The 15,561-nt window shown below is 41.6% G+C and overlaps 1 protein-coding gene and 2 non-coding genes across 5 annotated transcripts in view; all 3 read right to left on the bottom strand.

Annotated features, from left to right (window-relative positions):
• Positions 1 to 15,561, bottom strand: part of ASIP (agouti signaling protein) — a 91,321-nt gene that overhangs the window by 8,885 nt on the left and 66,875 nt on the right. The window lies entirely within an intron of this gene.
• LOC129626310 (U6 spliceosomal RNA) lies at positions 3,233 to 3,339 on the bottom strand. Its single transcript, XR_008701917.1, has one exon. It is a non-coding gene; the product is annotated as a U6 spliceosomal RNA (small nuclear RNA).
• Positions 4,752 to 4,951, bottom strand: LOC129626335 (small nucleolar RNA SNORA73 family). The gene has a single exon (XR_008701933.1). It is a non-coding gene; the product is annotated as a small nucleolar RNA SNORA73 family (small nucleolar RNA).

Here is a 15,561-nt window from a genome sequence, read left to right as displayed (position 1 = left end):
TCAGGGTTGCCTGGTATGGCTAGTTGGTTAGGACTGAGGAAAACTATATTTGAACGATTTCCTCCATTCCTTCCTTCTCAACTCCTGGACCATCTCTTCCTCGTAGGACTCCCTTCTCTCTCTGATGCTGCTGCTGGGCTCTTAGCTTGGAGAGCAATTTCCTTCTCTCTTGTTCCCCACATCCAATCAATCAGTCATTTGAGTTCTAGTGATTTTCATTCCTCCCATTTCTCACAACCATTTCTCCCTCACTTTCCATTCCTTCTGTCCCCAGTGGTCTAGTTCCTCCCATTTGGTCTTCCATAAGAGCCTCCTCATTGGCCTTGACTTTAGAACATATAACCAGATTAAGCTTCCTTTTAAATAAAGTCCAATTTCCATTCATTCATACATACATATTCATTCATCTCATTGACAGGGACAGAGTAAAGGGACAAAAGGCTTCCCTGGTAGCTCAGCTGATAAAGAATCTGCCTACAATGCAGGAGACCCCAATTTGATTCCTGGGTTGGGAATATCCACTAGAGAAGGGATAGTCCACCCACTCCAGTATTCTTGGGGTTCCCTGGTGGCTCAGCTGGTAAAGAATCCACCTGCAATGCAGGAGACATGGGTTTGATACCTGGATTGGGAAGATCCCCTGGAGAAGGGAATGTCTACCTACTCCAGTATTCTGACCTGGAGAATTCCAAGCACTGTATAGTCCATGGGGTCGCAAAGAGTCAGACACGACTGAGCAACTTTCACAAAGGGACAAAACAGGTCATTAAATAGTTAATCCCACTAGGGGATTGTAAGTAGAAAAAATATGGGAGACTCTTGTATTACTCAGATGAAAAAAACCAATTACTCAGATTAAAAAAAAATCAGGTTTGCTTAACCACAAAACCAAGCAGGCTTGCTTAATAACAAAACCATACAACAGAAGTATGAGACATGCCCACAAACAATAAAACAATGCTGGCATGAGACATCTTGTCCAGTGAGCTCAATAAGTTAACGATTCCTTAGGACACATAAAAAACAATAATTTGTGGACCTAGCTTGGCCACGTAGAACAAGAAAATTCTCTTGTTCAACCTAGAGGAGGAGCTGATGATGGAAGGATGATGTCTATTCAAGAAAAAGAAATGTCTTCTCCCTCTCTCTACTTTTACTTTGGTTATAAAACTGCAGCCCACTAAATTCTTGGGGTATGGCACCCTGTCACCCCCTGGCTTGTAAGCCTCACAAGCATCCTATTCAAATATATCATTTCTTAATCTATCACTTTGCCTCTTCCTGAACTCTTTCTGCACTGAAACATAAAGGACTGTGGTACCAGAGCTCTTCGGAACCCCCCAAAATGACACCATATGCTTTCATAGTGAAAATTATTAGTTAAGTACCTACTATAAACCAGTGCTATGCTAAATTTTTGGGTTACAATAGTGATCAAGATACAAAATGATGCCTGTCCTTACAGAGCTTAGATTCTATCAGGGATGGCTGACAAGGTAAATAAGTTATTCTAATAAAGCTTTTGCCACAGGAAACCTCAACTAGTGCATAGACTTGGGGAAGTTCTCAGAGCAAGCTGCACTGAAGCTGAGAACAGAGGGCTGATTTGGATTTATCCATGCTGGAGAAGAGAGTGAAGGTGGTGATGCCATTTTGCAGACACTGAGAATCGTGTACAAGCATGAAGATCTAAAGGCAAGAGAGGATGCTGCATTTGAGGAACTAGAAAAGATCAGTAAATAAATAAATATAACAGGAGGTGGAGGCAGGGGCCAGATCATGACAGGACTTTTAAACCATGGTGAGGAATTTGGACAATATCTTCAAGACAATGGAAAATGAATGAAGAGTTTTGAATAGGAGGAGAGACTTAATCAGATTTGCATTGTAGAAAGATTCCTTGGACTGGGGTGTGAAGATGGAGGGGACAAGACTAAGAGGAGGAAAACCAATTAAGAGGCTGCTGCTGGATTCCAGGCAATGTCATTCCTCTAGAGGGGTTACCCTGATTACCAAATGAAATACATACTACATAGCCTCAGAAAAGGACCAGAGCCCTCCCCAACCTACCTTCCACATTCCTTCCCAGTTTTATCTTTTCTTATAGGAAGTATATACCCTAGCCAAGCTTAGCTACCTCCTGGTCCCAATACAAAGCTCCCCCTTTACCATTTCTTACGCCTGACCACTTCTGACCTAAGCATAGTACTTAGCTTGTCACACAAGCATTTATTTACTTATCAGTGAAGCTGAATCTGTGGCCTTTAGTGACTGCAGTATTCATTTTCTTTTTCCATATTTTGTGCAGCATTTGTATGGTCTTCAAGCTAAGAATGGTTTTGACATTTGTAAGGTGTTCTATTAAAAAATAAAAAACAACAGGGAATTCCATGATAGTCCAGTGGTTAGGACTCTGTGATTTCACTGCTGAAGGCCAGGGTTCAGTCCGTGGTTGGGGAACTAAGATCCTGCAAGCCTTGAGGAGTGGCCAAACAACAACTAGAGACCCTATGTGGTCCATAAAGCCTAGAACATTTAGTATCTAGCCTTTCACAGGAAAAGTTTCCTGACCCTGTCTAGAATGTGAGACTCACAAGGGGCTGTCAAGCAAGCGTGAAAAATCTCACATGACACAAAGAAGATCCCATGTGCTGCAACTAAGACCTGACACAGACAAATAAACAAATAAATATTTAAAAAATAATACTGAGAATTCCTGCACTGAAGTGAAAGGAGAGTTGGGAAATGTGAGTCAGAAAAGAAGTGACTGGAGTTTGGGGGAGATGAACTGAGACCCAAGGTGCATCACTTCCTCTGAACACCTGATAATGCAGAAATTATCACCAGCACAGGAACCAGCAGTTTAATATACTAGCCACTGCACAACAGGCAGGAAGGAGAAGTCACCAGGCACCATCTCTAGACTAATTCAGGTTATAGTGAATTCCAAGGTTTAATTTTTTTGTTTCCTTTGTTGTACAAGCAACTCTTAAGGAATAAACTGAAAATACAGTTTCTTTTATAGTTACAGAATCTATAAAACTAGACTGAGCCTGGGAAGGGTGAAGTCTCAGTGAAATCAATCTTATTTGTGTATTGGGAGAGGGTAAGAACCAATATTTCTTAAACCAATCCTGTAAGAGACTGTATATCCTAAATATAATATACATCCACAACACCTAGATGTATTGTGATCCTTGGGGTCAGATTTTCTTTCTTTCTTTCTTTCTTTATTTTTATGGAACGCTTCACGAATTTGCGTGTCATCCTTGCGCAGGGGCCATGCTAATCTTCTCTGTATCGTTCCAATTTTAGTATATGTGCTGCCAAAGCGAGCACAAGATTTTCTTTATTTTTAATTCAGGATTTTGTGAATTTTAGAAAAACAATATCTTCTATATACCAGATTAAACCACATATATGGGGTCTAGAAGCACCCATTACAAACATATTGATGCTTCTGAAGCAAAAAGGTGTGAATATACAAGGGATAAACAAAGACTGAGAATTGATTTGCATCAGTTCAGGACAGATTTTGTTGCCAACTGAGTTAGCAAAGGAAAAAAAAAAAAAACAGTTTTCAGAGTTGGGGGACTTTGCCATTTCAGGTAACGGGTTGGGAACCTATACAAAGCCTTGGTGCTATTACTCGTCAACAGGGGCCACACACTCCATCTGCTAATACAGGATCGTAACACTGACAGCAGTGACCTGTGTAATTGCTTTTCTTGAGAGTAATCTGTCCTTCCACTCCATAGTAGTGAAGAATGTCCTCTGATCGGTGGTATCACTGATGGCAATTCTTCCTCTTAAGCTCATCATCTGCTTTAAGTTACTGCTTAGGACTTAAGATGAGTTTCTCTTCAGTATGTGGATATAAAGAATCCAGAAAGGGGAGTGAGGTTTCATGGATCTACCTGCCATTTAAGAGACTGTGTGCATCCTCAGCTCACCTGGGCCTCTGCTTTCTCATCTGTGAAACGAAAGGAGAGAACCATACAACCCGGTACACATTACAAGGCACAGAGTACAACCTGAATACAGATTTGTTTAATGGATTAAAGAGTGGAAAGACATATTTTAACATTCAATGAATCCATAATTTCTGATTCCTGCTTCCTGATCTTTGGGGAGGTTAAGTAGTCGCACAAAGAAGGATTTTGTAAAGGCCACTTGTGTACCCTTAAGAGCTGAGGCATTTATAAATGTATTAGTGTGATTGAATCTGATTAAAGTCTGAAAAAGAGGGCATGAAAAGTCATGGCTAAATGCGAGTGGTTTATACACCTCAGGAGCGTTGATCTGTTTGTGCATGTGTGTGTGCACGCACTTGAGTACTAATGCGTAAGGGTTGATTGAGGGGCTATGGGAGACAGAGTGTCCAGAGCATCTCTGTAAGGTAGGGAGATGGTGTATCAGTATTCAGTGGGCACTGAGTGTACGCCACAGACAACCCCTTAGCTATGACACGGGATAAGCTGACACCTTCATCCTTTAGGTCAAGGCCTTGGTCCCCAAAGGAAAGGAAAGAATTGTAATGTCCCAGTGATGGGGGATGGCTAACCACCTATTGGGACAGAGGTATAGTGAAAGATGAGAACTGAAGAAGAGGTGAAGGCAGCAGAATCTTCTTGAAGACTGCAAACAATATTAGCTGCTGACCTAACTAGGTGCTTATGAGCTGAAGTCCTGACAGCCTGCTCTGGGCTGTGCTGGTGGCACCTGGGAGGGGAGCCAGGATTTTTTTTTTTAGATGCTTCCTGCATGGTTTGTCTTCTCAGTCATTGTCCATAGGACTCTGAGAAGCTGTAGGAATATGCAGGTGCAGATGCAATGCCCGGCTTCACCCCCAACATTGTGGAAAGGGATTGCACATCACGGGACAGAGCCCTATGCTCCCATACACCACTTAGAGCCTAGGGAGAGTGACCTCCTGGGGTATCCACACTGGATGTATTTGAATATTTTTACAAGCATGTTATCACTTTGTAATAAGAAACACTTTGATGCTTTCATACTGTGGTGTTAGAGAAGGCTGTTGAGAGTCCCGTGGACAGCAAAGGGATCAAACCAGTCAATTCTAAATGAAATCAATGCTGAATATTCATTGGAAGGACTGATGCTGAAGCTCCAATAATTTGGCCACCTGATGCAAACAACCAATTCACTGGAAAAGACCCTGATGCTGGGAAAGACTGAAGGCAAAAGGAGAAGGGAGTGACAGAGGATGAGATGGTTAGATGGCATTATCAACTCAATGGACATGAATTTGAGCAAACTTCGGGACTTGGTGAAGGACAGGGAAGCCTGGTGTGCTGCAGCCCATGGTTGCAAAGAATTGAACACAACTGAGTGACTGAACAACAACAATAAAAAATAAAGGAGGATAGAAATAAAATATTAGAAGCTGTTTGACATAACACCAAAGGATTTTAAGAAGCTGGACAGAGAGTTATATTTGTTGTGTGATAGTGAGCCTGGGGAATTTGCAAGACCCTCCTCCCCTTTTGTACCTTAAATTCAGCATGCAGTTTGCTCTCAGTACCTACTGCCTCTGTCAGTAAAATGTAGGGTTTTCTCATGGCATATATTCCTATTACCTGGGGCTCTTGCTCTGCTCTGAAACACTCTCAAAGCCTGTTACTCTTCTGGCTCATAGCCACAGTTTCTGACATGCCAAAAGCTGGGAGAAGCAACACTTAATTTTTGTTCTGGTTTAGTTTCTCTGCCAAACTAGCTGTACCAAATACTGAGGGTCTGGACCAGAGGAGTAATATCTCTCATTCACAGTTACCTAGATTCCTCACACCAGATGTTCAGCAGCTGCAGAAGGATCCCACTGCCTTACACATGTTTCATCCACCTGGGCGGTTGGTGATATGCCTGGCTGGGCTGAGCATGGGAGGCTCCAATGGGGCTATTGACCCATTCCTTAATGTTCACCCAGGCTTATTAATGATGAAAATTTCTGGGGTAGCAGGAGAGTGACAATATGCTTTACCTACTTAGTTAACAAGAAGAATAGCCAATCAAGCAACAAATACTTTTTGAATGCCATGGGACTTGACATGAATCCCTGTCACTTCTCTCCAGGGACGTTTAAGTAGTGCCTCCTCCCTAGACACACTGTATTGTAATAATTGGTTCATTTGTCTGTCTCTTCTAGGCTGAAGACTCATTAAGGGCAGAGCCTTTGCCTTACTCATCTCCATGCCCATCACCTCCCTACTACCCCTAGCCCTAATGCCTAAGCTCAGCACAAAATAAGCCCTCAATAAATGTTTCTCTCAATTGAGTCTATTTACTATATGGTCAATATAAATGAATATGGGGATTCCCTGTCAGTTCAGTGGTTAAGACTCAGTGCTTTCACAGCCATAGGCCTGGGTTCGATCCCTGGTCAGGGGAACTAGGATCCTGAAAGCTTGCATGGTACAGCCAAAAAAAAAAAAAAAAAAAAGATGAATAAAGGGTCCCTAGAAAAACAAGTCCCTGACTTTAGATGGCAAACAAACAAATAACTAACAAAAAAAGGAAGAGAGAAGAAGAGCTAGAATTGAGGTACAAGTGAAATAAATGCCTCAGGTAGGCAGAAAAAAGAGTGTGGTTAAACTGCTCAGGGTCTTGGGTGATTTCATGGATTATTGTTGACCTCTGATTTCCTCAGCCTCCTTCCAATTTTGGGTTGTAGCTCCTGGAGTGCTCAGACATTCTGTGCTGCTCTTGCCAGTTCTTCCCTCTTTCGCATGGTTCTTTTTAGCACACAGCCTCTGCTCTTCTTTCCCTTTGGCAGTCTCCTTGAATTTCCTGCCCTAGAGGGAGGCTTCCTTTTATAGTCATCAGGCCACTGGTAGCCAAATGTGCACTGCCAAAGCCAATTACTGAGATTTCCATCCTATTTTAATCAATTATTTGGCTAGAGCTTTTTTATTTTTTATTTATTTATTTTTTTTAATTTAATTTTATTTTTAAACTTTACATAACTGTATTAGTTTTGCCTTGGACTGCAAGGAGATCCAACCAGCCCATTCTGAAGGAGATCAGCCCCGGGATTTCTTTGGAAGGAATGATGCTAAAGCTGAAACTCCAGTACTTTGGCCACCTCATGCGAAGAGTTGACTCGTTGGAGCAGACTCTGACGCTGGGAGGGATTGGGGGCAGGAGGAGAAGGGGACTACAGAGGCTGAGATGGCTGGATGACATCACTGACTCCATGGACGTGAGTCTGAGTGAACTCCAGGAGTTGGTGATGGACAGGGAGGCCTGGCGTGCTGCAATTCATGGGGTCGCAAAGAGTCAGACACAACTGAGCGACTGATCTGATCTGATAATGATTTAAAATTCACGGTCCAAAACCGAAATTGCTTTCTCACCAACATAAATGGATTCCACTGTACAGCAAATGGAAGCAGGCCTATATATGCATATATCTCCTCTTTTTTCGATTTCCTTCCTACTCAGGTCATCACAGAGCACTCAGTAGGGTTCTCTGAGTTATACAGTAGGTTCTCATTAGTTATCTATTTTATACATAGTATCAACAATGTATGCATATCAATCCCAATTTCCCAATTAATTCTACTCCCCCTTCCTCCCCTTGTTGTACATGTGTTTGTTCTCCACGTCTGTGCCTCTATTTCTGTTTTTCAAATAAGATCATCTATACCATTTTTCTAGATTCCACATATATGCATTAATATGTGATGTTTGGTTTTCTATTTCTGACTTACTTCACTCTGTATGATAGTCTTTAGGTTTATCCATGTCTCTACAAATGACCCAATTTTGTTCCTTTTTAAGGGCTGAGTAATATTCCATTATATATATGTCTTGCTCTACTTTATCCATTCCTCTGCTGATGGACATTTAGGTTGCTTAGAGCTTTTCTTAAGAAGCCAAATCGCATAGTGGGAAGATCATTAGGTCCTGCACATCCAAACCAGGTTGGTGGCCTGGGGTTGTGGGAAGTACTCAGTGATCTGAGTACAGGTGCGAAGTTCCTGATCCTCTTCCAAGGGATAATTCTAGGCATTTCATTACAATCTCCTAACAAAATGGGGAGACCATTTTCTTTCTCATTTCTATCTCAGGGTGTAAGTTACCAGTATGCTGCCCAATTTGTGGGGTTCTGTGCAAAATGAAAATGTGGACCCACTTGCTAAAAAGTTAAGAATTTCAAGGAACACCTTAAACTAAGCAAGCATGAGGCCCTATGCAATTGCTCACATGAATACTCATGAAGCCATTTCTGGTTATAAGAATGAGAAAGCTGATACTAATAGTGTGACATGTGGCTATAAAGAAGTTTCTGAGAAAAAAATTAAGTTTGTGGATTAGGGGAAACATTAAATTACACTCAGTAGTTTCAGCAGTAAGTTATATAATGATAAGATTGCTTCTAGACGTTCCCTGCAGCTGTCTATGCTCCAGGCATGAGACATCTTAATGGAGCAGAAGCCAAAAATGGACCTAGGTTCTAGGTCCGGCCCTGTCAGGAATTCACTGTGGGACTATGGGCACTTTTTCTTCACCTGTACAAAAAAGGATTTGAATTAGATGGTTAAGGTCTCTTCTAACTCTGACTGTAAGCATCTATGGAGGAGGCCCCATTTGTCTTGTCACTTTGGCAAAGCTATACTGTAACTAACCTTAAGCCAGGCACCACCACCACCATGCTCTACTCATCTCCTGCCCAAGCATACTTTTCACATCTTTTGATCACATAATATCTTCCCTAATCTGTTGGTTCTTTCTGTAGATCAAAACACTAGAAATGAAGAATAAGTAATTAACAGATGACCAGACCTCTTTCCCTAGTCTTCCCTTCAGTAATCTCACAAACAAATTATATGAACAAGATATTATCTAAAGAAAGATCACAAGTAGTCAACAAACCTGCACACAGGGGATATGGCAATAAGTGTGGTCCCCTATCTCAATGATTAACAGATTACTTCCCCTTTTCCCTTAAAAAACTTCCATGGCCTAGCAGAATCTTCAGAGTTGGTTTTTGGGGACATGAGTCCACCTTCTCCCCAGAAAGCTGGCTTTCTGATTAAAAGCAACATTTTCTATTTCTACCAACACTTGCCTCTCAAATATTAATTTCTGAGCAACAAGCAACCAGATCTGAGTTCAGTAACATAACCTGCTGTGATTCCATATGAGCAGCATCCCCTTCAGACAGGCTGCAACACACTCTGTTGAATATTCCTTTTGATGGTAAGAATTTGCCTTCTGAAAATAAATCTGATTTCAGGAAGCAGACAATGATTTATAGCCAAGTCTAGTAAGGATAGTAATATATGGCCTAAATCAAGAGAATTTATAATTAAAAAACAATTTTCATTTTAAGCTGACATATTGGAAGGACTGAGGCTGAAGCTGAAACTCCAATACTTTGGCCACCTGATGTGAAGAGCTGACTCATTGGAAAAGACCCTGATGCTAGGAAAGGTTGAAGGTGGGAGAAGGGGACAACAGAGAATGAGATGGTTGGATGGCATCACTGATTCAATGGACATGAGTTTGAGGCCTGGCGTGGGCAGTCCATGGGGTCGCTAAGAGTCAGACGCAACTGAGCGACTGAACTGAAGTTGACACAACCAGAATTAAGATAGCCTGTTAAGTGTTTTTACTCAAAATTGTAATTCTGAGAGGCCATAAATTCATTCTAATGCTGCAAGTTGCTTAAAATATCTTTAGAATTCTAGATATTCTAAAGGCAATTTAAAAGTTACACAAGAAAAAGCACCATATAATTTAATAATCACAACTTTTATCTTGCAGTGGAAACCTGTTTCAAATAAGGACCAGATATGCACTCAAAAAGTAATCAAGATCCTTAAAGAAGCCTCCTTTTAAATTGGTCTTCTATTTTGAAAAACATATTTAGAAGAGTGTATAAAATATTAAACTCACTAGGTTTTAGAATTAATGAGAAGAGGGAAATTCCCTGGTGGTCCAGTGGCTAGGACTCTTGTGCTATCACTGATGAATGCAAGGGTTCAATCCCTGGTTGGGGAACTAAAATCCCACAAGCTGCATGGCATGGGGAAAAAAGGAAAAAAAAAAAAGAATTAATGAGAAGAAAATTAAACAGGCGGGGCTTTCCAGGTGGTGCTAGTGGTAAAGAACCCACCTGCCAATGCAGTAGACTCAGCAGACTTGGGTTTGATCCCTGGGTTGGGAAGATCCCCTGGAAGAAGACATGGCAACCCACTCCAGTATTCTTGCCTGGAGAATCCCATGGACAGACAAACCTGGCAGGCTGCAGTCCATAGGGTTGAAAAGAGTCAGACACGAATGAAGCGACTTAGCATGCAGTACACACAAAATAGAAAAGGAAAGTATGGAGAAGAAAGTTAAGTAGGGAGGAAAAGTTGAAGAAATATAAAAGTTATGGGGACTGGAGCAAGAGGGTTAAGTGAAACTCTAACTTTATCTGTAATTTTTTTTTGGAAGGATGGAGTCCTAACCACTAGACCTCCAGGGAGTTCCCTCTGTAATTTGTTTTAAATAAAAAGGACTTGAAGCAAATATAGTAAAAAATATGGATGACTCTGGGTGGAGGTTACATGAAATTCTCCATGTTTAAAAATATTCTCACAATACTGAAAAAAAAAAAGGAAGAGATAAATTGTACTGTGGTCTGGTTTCTCTCTGTATCTGGTAGATCACAGCCCTTTGAGACGCTGATTAGATTCAGAGCTCTTAGGTCTTAGACTTTCTAAAGAGTGGGGCAATTATTTATAGCCAAGCCGAGATGTTGATTTTGTTTCTCTCTGAATGGAGTGTTTCTCTTTAAAAAGAATAAAGTATGGCTCATCCAACTTACAAGACCAGGGTTATGACTTAGTGTTGCCTATCCCTAAGAGGACTCCAACTTGCCCAGGTTGGGAGAGAAGAGAAGGAAGGAAAAGTTAGCACCATCAGCATCAATGAGAATCAGTCACTGTTAGATATGGATTTATGCTTGACCTCCAGCTTTTCTCTCTACAACCTTGGGTGAAAAATAGGGAGCAAGTTATGGGGAGAGTTGTGGACTTGTACCTTCCAATCTGAAAACAAGGGCTTCATTCCCCTTGTTTATTTTATGCTATTTCTTGCATTTTTGGCTACGCCACATGGCTTGTGGGATTTTTAGTTTACCGACCAGGGATTGAACCCAAGCCCTCGGGAGTGACAGTACAGATTCCTAACCACTGAATTGCCAGGGAATTCCCCCATTCGCCTTGTTTAGAATGTCATGGCCATTCATCATCTCCTTCTCCAAATCCTATACTTCCCTTCGGAAGCCTGTTTAAGTCTTGCCTCCTCCAGGCCCGTTGCACTGGCCTGTTTCTGGGTTCTTGTCTTCAGCCAAGCAAGATGGCGCCCTCTACTTGGGGACTGCCTGGATTGTCCTCTCTTAAGATTTCTATGGAAAGCCAGTCCCATCCTATGTTGCTCTGAATCCCTCTACCTGCTGATCCAGGCCTCAGGGTCCACAATCAATGATGTCTCCAGTTAATGTTTTCCTTCAAACAACCTCTGTCAGCTAGTCTGAATTCCGTGTGAAAACAGAGAGGGATAATTCACAAAACAGAATTTAAGCCACATTCTTCCTCAAAATATCTTCCCTTAACTAGTCAGATTCCATACCATGTCTTATGGGCTGTAAGGATCAAGTGCAAATGCTCTCGGTCATGGTTAAGTTGGTAGCAATAAGTACTACTGGATTAGTTTTCTATTTTCCTATCTAAGGGCAGACCTCTGAAGAAAGGAAAGAAGAAGCAAAGAAAGAAGGGTTTGAGAGAGTTTTGGGGCACTGTGTTAGGAGGGTAGATTCTGCTGAGGGTGAGTGTGAGACCCTAAAAGAGAAAAAGAAACTTATGAAAAGCACCTGGAGAGCCTTGGTCACAAATTTGGCTCACTTCTCAAGACTGCCTCTTGTGAATGAGTTTGAAGAAAGGTACTTTAGGGACTGAACCCCACCTTCTGAGGTATCCTTTAATCAGCCTCATCTAGACATGTGGGCAAAACATTAGAAAGACAAGGCTAATTGAGCATGAGGAATTCACTAACTTCTTAAGTTGTTTGCTCTTGTTCTCTGTCTTTGGTTAACTGAGTTACCAAAGCTAAGGTAGCTTTGATTAGCAATTCAGCAGATTCTGAACCTCTGGGACAGTTGCCTGGACAACTGTAAATGTCTTTTAATTAACATCCTGTCTTCATTCTTGTCCTGTTTCATCCATTTCCAAAATAGTAGAGAGATTTTTTTTTTTGAGGGGTAGGGAGAGGGGGAATTAAAATCACATATCATCCCCTGCTTAAAGACTTTAATAGTTTCCCATTGCTCTTTAAATAAAATCACAAATTCTTGTAAGGCCCTGTTGTTACTCTCTCTGCCCTCATCTGATAGACTCTTCCACTCAATTACTAGATTTTAGACATATTGTACTCCTTCTACCTTGGCCCTATATTCATTCCCTGGTCTTGAACTTGATACTTTTAGTTCTTCACGTGGCTGGATCATTGGCAATCTTTGGATCTCTGTATAAATATTGTTTGTACAAATGGTGGTCCTCCTTTGACCACTCTATCTAAAAAGTATCCTTCCTTGGTATTTATCTGTCTCATCATCCTATTTCTTTCATAGCACTTACCCACAATGTAACAATTAATAGTTGTTAATAATAAATATTTATTTTGTATGGGCTTTCCTTTTCTTGTAGAATTTAAACTCCCTGAGGGCAGGGACCTTGCTATCATATTCGTTTTGTTGCTTCCACTACCTGGCAGTACTTGACACAAAGCAAGGCACTCAATAAATATTTGGTAAATGAATGAAGAAAAAAGAAAACCAGCAACAGAAAGTCCTCAGATTTGTTGGTCCCTTTGGGCCAACAAGACTGGAGAGATGTCAGATTTCATATCATATCAGATTTCAGTCAGATGGTGGTTTCATATTTTTTTCCTTGGCCTTTGTTCTGTCATACTGGGGCTTAGACAACACTTAAATTGCATTAGCGTCCCTTAGAAACCTGGATTCAACCCCTGGGTTGGGAAGATCCCCTGGAGAAGGGAATGACTACCCACTCCAGTATTCTTGCCTGGAGAATTCCATAGACAGAGGAGCCTGGTGGGCTACAGTCCATGGGGTCACAAAGAGTCGGACATGACTGAGAGACTACCACTAACACACTATGGCTTTTCTTAATATCTTTGATCTTGCATTTGATCAAGAAAGGGAAAAGAGGGATTTCCTGGCTGTCCAGTGGTAAAGAATCCACCTGCCAAAGCAGGGGACACTGGTTCGATCCCTGGTCTGGGATGATCCCATGTGCCGTGGAACAACTAAACCTGTGTGCCACAACGAAAGAAGCCACCACAATAAGAAGCTGTGCACCACAACCAGAGAAAGCCCGTGCACAGCAACCAAGACCCAGCACTGCCAAAAATAAAATAACTAAACAAAAAATTTAAAAAGAAAGGTAAAAGAAACAATCTAATTTGTGGATAACAATGACTAAGTGAAAAGTGAAGTCGCTCAGTCATGTCTGACTCTGCAACCCCATGGACTGTAGCTCACCAGGCTCCTCAGTCCATGGAATTTTCCAGGCAAGAGTACTAAGGGGACCTGAAATGAGGATATAAGAACCACAGTGCTTTAGCACTGAAAGAGATCTTAGGAATCATCTTGTCCAGGAAACTTAAACCTGGCTGTGCATTAGGGTTGTCAGGAGAACATTTTGCTCCTTTGCTAACAGTACTTTGTTAAGATATTATTTCTATACAGTAAAATGCACCAATTTTAAGTATCAAGGTTGATGAATTCTAACTTTATACCCTTGTGTAACCACCACTCAGATCAAGGCATAGAATATTTCTTCCATTCCTGAAAGTTCCATTGTGTCTCTTTCCAGGAAATATCCATTTTCACCCATCAGGGGTAATGTCTATTCTGACTCCTACCACCATAGATTGATTTTGCTGGTTTTTGTACTCACATAAATGGAATCACAGGGTGTCCCAGGTGGCTCAGTGGTAAAGAATACACCTGCCAAGCAGGAGATGCAGGTTTGATCCCTGGGTTGGGAAGATCACCTGGAATAGGAAATGGCAACCCACACCGATATTCTTGCCTAGAGAATTCCACGGACTGAGGAGCCTGGTGGGCTGCAGTCCACAGGGTCACAAAAGAGTAGGACATGATTGAACGACTGAGCACGCAAATGGAATCATACTGAATGATGATTCAGCTTTTGTATCTGACTTCTTTTGCTCAATATAATGTTTTTGAGGCTTCATTCATTTTTTTGTATGTTTAAGTAGTTTGTTCTTTTTTTCAATAGCTGATTAGTATTCCACTGTAAATATACCACATTTGTTCATCCATTTTCTCATGGAACTTTTACAAAATGTAAATGCCAAAGCCTGTCCTCGGCCCACTGAATCTAAACTTCCAGGGATGGAGTTTGGGAGACATACTTTCAATAAGTTTCCAGGCAATTGTGATGTACAGCCATGTGTGAAAACACTGATTCTGTCTATTCACTCTGGTTCTACAGATAAGGAAACTGACAGCAGGAAAGAGATTTCCCAGACACTTGAATCAGTTGAGTCAAGCTTAGAACATTTTCCACTGTGCTACTCTTTTCCTTGGAAGATAAGTCAAGTTGCTAATTACTGACAAGGGCAGAGACATGAGTCATAAAACCTTCCATTTATCAAGTACCTGTTATACATTAGGCTCTGCTCTAGGTACATGAGTCCAACTCTTTGTGACCCTATGGACTATAGCCAGCCAGGCTCCTCTGTCCATGGGATTCTCCAGGCAAGAATACTGGAGTGGGTTGCCATTTCCTTCTCCAGAGGAATCTTCCTGAACCAAGGACAGAACTTGAGTCTCTTATCTCTCCTGCATTGGCAGGCAGGTGCTTTACCATTAGCGCCACCTGGAAAACTCCTATAGGCACATTATTTACATTTAATCCTCTTAACAATTTGTGTATCACAGCTGAGGACACTGAAACCCAGAGCAGCCCAAAGGCCAGAGGTAGCATGTGATAGAGAGAGGAGTTGATCCCAAGCCTTCCTAACTCCAGAGTCATACAAGAAGGTTGGTACTTTAGCCTGAGGTGAAAAGAAGGAAAATTACAAACTCCTTGGTTTGGTGGTCTTCCATTCTGGCCCAGTCCAGCTTGCTACAGTAGAAATAAAAGCAAAACAGTGTTCACCCCATTTCTCAAACTGGTTTTAGAATTCCTTTAGTTCTGTACACTCAGTGCTCTATCAGTTAAAGTGGTTGACTGTCCGATTGACTAAAAATGCGGCCGCTAAAGGGAGGGTGATGTATTTGCTTAATCACTAGCTCTTACTCCTCTACTGTTCCTGGGGGTGGGGACTGCAAATGCTGCCAGCAGGTCTGTCAGAGATGTTCTCCACAAATGGAAAGCTAGTTTCCCAAAGTGGGGAGGGCCTTGATTCTTTCATCAGGGAGTAAATTGACCCTAGCAATCAGAGACAAGAATGAGTCAGAAATACATTTGCTAGTTGAGATGCTGAACCTTGAGTCCT

This window comes from Bubalus kerabau, chromosome 13, assembly GCF_029407905.1.
Source record: "Bubalus kerabau isolate K-KA32 ecotype Philippines breed swamp buffalo chromosome 13, PCC_UOA_SB_1v2, whole genome shotgun sequence".
In the NCBI taxonomy this organism is placed as follows: Eukaryota; Metazoa; Chordata; class Mammalia; order Artiodactyla; family Bovidae; genus Bubalus; species Bubalus kerabau.
The sequence above is the reverse complement of the archived record's forward strand: the minus strand, read 5'-3'. Positions and strand labels throughout refer to the sequence as shown.